Genomic DNA, 4,999 nt, shown 5'->3' with positions numbered 1-4,999 from the left:
CTCCAGTATTCTTGCCTTGAAAATCCCACGGACAGAGGAGCCTGGTGAGCTATAGTCCTTGGGGTCACAAGAGTTGGACATGACTGACAACTAAACAACAACAACAAACTTCTTATGATAGACGTTATGCTACTGCTTAACAAAGAACCAAACTTGATCAAAATATATAAATAATTGTCCAAGAGCACACAGCTAGTAGGTGGCACACCCAGTTGGTCCTAGATGTTCCTAAACATGAAACCTGTTCTTTTAAATGGGGTAGCACGCTGCCACCCAAAGATTTACATTTTCAGTCTTATTATTTAGTGAAGAAAGAGAGATGTTGGATGGGTAAAGGCATTTCAAGGGTTAGAGGTCCTGGAAAGCTGAGAAGATATTAACATCCTGTTGACAGCTTCCTATTTGGCCAACTCACGGGGCTGGTTTAATGAGTAAAGAGAAAACACTGATAATTGGAAAAGCCGAAGATGGCTGTCTTCTAGATCTATTTCAAGTCCAGGACAAAGTGTATTTCCTTGTTACCTGCAACAGTAGCCCTGGCTAATTATAGATAAAGGTTAGAGACACCTTTTTATTTGGACCAAAACCCAGGTGGAACTGACGAACACTACCTATCAGCTGTACAATGTTACTAACTCACTTAACTTCTACACCTTAGTTTCCTCATCAGGAAATTGGGGGTAATAATGTTTTTCCAGTGGCATGCATCTGAAAAAGATGATTCCTTAGAGTCCTTCTGGCCCTAAGATATGGAATTCTCTTTTTCTCAATTGGGTCTAACAAGGTTCTGCTGTAGACTACAGAGTCTGGAACTCTGCCACACGAGATCTTCCCAACTAAAAGTTAAACTAGCTTTTTTTTCATTTTGCATTTGAGTAAATCTGGCTTCTTATATATTTCCCTTTATTTAATCCAGTTTGACAAGCGGCAGTGAACTTCCAAGTTACCTCCCTGTGGAATAATGTTCCATCGTCTATCTGCGTTGTTGTTGCACGTCACAGAGGAACTCCATAAAGCAAACAGATGACCCAGGTGTCAAAATACCACTTCAGGAAACAACTCGGAAATGGATTTTGATCACTAGGACACAGTGATCTCTTCAGCCCGGAGAACCTTAGTGTTTCCTGTGTCTCTCTTGGCTCTGAAATAGCAGCCTAAAGCAAATGTGGAGGAAGTAATTAATTGTGTAAAACAACACAGAGATTTTACCCTGAATTGCAGAATCACCTTTGCTCAAATCCTGTCAGGACTTTTATAAGAGCTGTCTTTTCCCACAGTTGAGGAATTCTAAGCCAACCATGAAAATGACCACTGGCCAAAATGCTCTGGCCTAATGAAAAGAAGGAGGGAGGCCTAGTGAGACGTTGAACCCATCTTGCTTTCTTCTTTTTTCCCCTGAGTTTCTGTCTGAGAGAAAATTCTCTTTCTTGGCCTCTCTCTTTCCTTTTCCATTTTTTTCCCTCTTGGTTTAGGATTCTCATTCTACTACAGACACATTTAGGTTTATTGACTGAGATCAGATGGCTTCCTAAGAGCAATTTTAGGTGAGGGAGACTAGGAAAAGGATAAAGAGCACTAATTATGCTCAAGTAAATGCCCTAGAGGAAATACAATGGAAGTGAAGTGAAGTCGCTCAGTCGTGTCTGACCCTGTGGACCATAACCTACCATGCTCCTCCATCCATGGAATTTTCCAGGCAAGAGTACTGGAGTGGGTTGCCATTTCCTTCTTCAGAGGATCTTCCCAACCCAGGGATTGAACCTGGGTCTCCTGCATTGTAGGCAGACGCTTTACCATCTGAGCCACCAGGGAAGTCACAATGGAAGGAGTATATAAAACAGTTAGTATAGTAATGAAATTGATAGGCAATATACTATTTTATATTTGACAAGAAATTGATTCTTTCTAATACTTCCACTCTAGGATTCTAGAAAGACTATACTACTAATACTACTACTGCTGCTATTACCAATAAAAATACTACCACTTACAGTAGTAATGAAAACCCCCCTAAACTACCATAATTTTCCATTTGTCAAAGTGCCTTTTATTTTTTATTTTATTTGACCCTCACAAGCATCACACTGAAGCAGTTGAGCCTCAGAGAAGGCTTTGAAATAGCTCAAATGCACAGCAGAAGACTCAAGCCTGAACGCAAACCTCTGGGTTCTTTGGGCTCATTGCATTACAAATGAGTCTAAGGCTTAATTAACGAGAACAGGCTTTCATAAAAGCCAAATTTTGAGGGGCCTTAAGGGGAGGGAACAATGTTAAAGTAGAGGAGAGAAAAGCATGAATGGGCCCATATATTATTGTACTGCTGTTGAGCTGACCCCCAGATGCAGCTTCTGCCAGTAGATGCTTGTGTGTCTGGGTGTGGAGACGATCACAGGCCAAACTCTGCAATCTCTTCCCCTGCCTCAGCATTCCTTCTGTGTGCTGTCAGCAGAAAAGGAACAGAGAGAGGTGATGCTTTCATTGAAAATCAATTTGCACAATGCACACAAGATCGCCACAACATGGCACCCAAATGGGCCAATTCCCTGCGATTTTCCGCAGAATTACCCTCCATTCGCCTTCACAGTCAACTAAGCTTATCTCTTGGAAAAAAGAGAGTCCAGAGTGTCTGGGTTATACTCTGATGCCAACTGTAAAGTTTCCTGTTGTCCTGACAGCTTGCAAGACAAGCAGGGAAGTGTGGCCTGTGCTGGAGACACTCACCAGAGCATCTGACATCAACGCAACTGAAGTCTTGTGCCAGGTAAAGAAAAAGATGAGCATGCCAGGCTTGGATCAGGCCACCCATCAGTTTCCAGGAGAAAACTAGACTTTAGGGAGAAAAATAAAACAGACCAAAAACAACAAAGTTCAGGTCTTGGGAAGATACTGTTCTATTTTAGGATGATGCTGACTGATGCCTTAAGTAATAGTTTGAAAACTTAAGATGTCCTGCCAGCAAATCAAAATAAGAAGTCATAATGTCTAAACAATGTGTTAAAGCTTTCAAAGAACTTGTACCTGCAGGATTTCATTTGGGTTCCAGGATTTCCTGAAGAGCAAGTTATAAGATGTATTATCCCCATTTGCTTGGGAAAGTCTAGATGGTTTATCCAAAGCCACACAGGAATTGGCCATGGAGTTAGACCTTGGCCTCCTGACAACTGCTCAGTGGCCTTTCTGTCCTTTCTGTGCCCTGGTTGTTGTATAGCTCAGCGACTTCTCAAAGAGTACTGAAAAAGGCCTTGCAGCAAATCACATTTGTGATTTTCAGGCATTCATTGCCTGATTACAGTGCAGGGAACATGGTGTGATTTTAAGAACACATTCTGATAGAAATAGGATTGAGGTGGATGAAGTAAAAATTCTCCTAAACATGGCAAGACAACTCTCTCAGTTTTGTTCACAGGCCCAAGCCCACCTGTTCTAAGAGCTGAATGACTTTTCTAGGCCCCCTGTTGCTACTCTTTACATTTTACTCTAACTCCTTTGAGTTTTGATTCTTTGACTTTGTCCAAGTACCTTCCCTGGTCAAGTAGTTTTGGCTCTATCCGAGAATTGCCACACAGTTTCTCCATTCTTATTCTCTGTGGTTCTTAGTAAATGCCTGACTTTTAAACTGGCCAGCACTAATTCATTCAACAAATCCTCAGGGGACACCTACCAGGCAGAGCTGCATAAGCTAGTGCTGTCTCAGCAGTGTTTGGAGGGACTACTGTCTTTAATCTTGGTCTCGTGAAGAGAGAAGCCACTGATGCATTTTATCTTAACATCTTGTCCCTATTTCAGCAGTTCCAAGGTAGAATGAATGGGGCTGGATAGCATCCCCACTTTGGAAGGATGTTGGCATGACTGTTTAATAGGTTTGGGAGAAGGGCTCTGTTGCAATTCTTCATTTCCTTTGTCTATTGTTGCAGGTTTTCATTAACCTTTGAGGTTGTCTTCATTTTGTGGTTTGCATTTTAAGCATTTTCTGGTTTTGAAACTGCCTAGCAAATAATTTCTTTTGATCCAACTGCTTCCCTCAATTACTATTATATTTAACTCTATTGTAGAATAACAAACTCCACACCCTCTGGATATCTCAAACCACCATTCCACCCATCTGTGGCCCTTATGGTTCAAGATTTCATTTAGGAACTGAGCTTTGTGCACTTGAGGAAATGATCCACAAATGCTAGACTTCTGTTTCCCTTCCTAGCTTGGAACTCCTCTTGTTTCTTCTATTCCTAACTGAAAGGAAGAAGGAAACAAAGGGGAAAAAAAAAGGAAAGGAAGGAAGGAGCAGAAAGAGGATAGGTGAATGGATAGATACTGCGCACGTTTGCCGTGTGATTCTATAAACATGATGACACACATCTCACTAGTTACATTTTTCCTCTCCACAAATCCTGCCTTGTATACAAATTTCCACGTTAACTATACAGTCCTGGATGATCTTTGATTTCCTCAGTCATTTAAATACAAACATTTTATGAATTTTGCTCCAAGACAACACAGGACATGGGAATTCCCTAATGGTCAAGTGGTTTGGACTCCAAGCTTTCACTGCCAAGGGCTCGGGTTCAATCCCTGGTCAGCGAACTAAAATCTCACAAGTTGCACAGCATGCATGTCCCCCTGCAAAAGAAAAGCCAACCCTGGACAAAATTATAGATTAGACAATTTTGCACCACATTAACGATAAAAGAGTTAACATTTCTTATTTATGAATTTGTCAATTATTAAAAAACCTTTTCCTACATTATTTCATTTAATTTTTGCTGCAAGAGTGTGAGGAAAGTTTGTCATGTCCATCCTACAGAAAAGGAAGCCGTGGTTTTGGGGGATAATCTAAGTTGTCCTTTCAAGGCAGCACCACTAGGAAATGGTAGAGCAACACTGAATCCATGTCTCTTTGATTCCAGGATCTTTCTTTTCTCCTAAATATTGAACTATTATACTCCGTGCATCCATTTCACTTACCTTTTTCCCTTGCCATTTTCCCCAAACTCCCCCCGTT

At 41.2% G+C, this 4,999-nt stretch overlaps 1 non-coding gene across 1 annotated transcript; it reads right to left on the bottom strand.

Moving 5' to 3' along the window:
* Positions 1-1,740: 1,740 nt before the first annotated feature.
* On the bottom strand, positions 1,741-1,812 carry TRNAC-ACA (transfer RNA cysteine (anticodon ACA)). The gene has a single exon. It is a non-coding gene; the product is annotated as a tRNA-Cys (tRNA).
* Positions 1,813-4,999: the final 3,187 nt, after the last annotated feature.

The sequence above is a fragment of the Bos javanicus genome, chromosome 24, assembly GCF_032452875.1.
Source record: "Bos javanicus breed banteng chromosome 24, ARS-OSU_banteng_1.0, whole genome shotgun sequence".
Taxonomy (NCBI): Eukaryota; Metazoa; Chordata; class Mammalia; order Artiodactyla; family Bovidae; genus Bos; species Bos javanicus.
The sequence above is the reverse complement of the archived record's forward strand: the minus strand, read 5'-3'. Positions and strand labels throughout refer to the sequence as shown.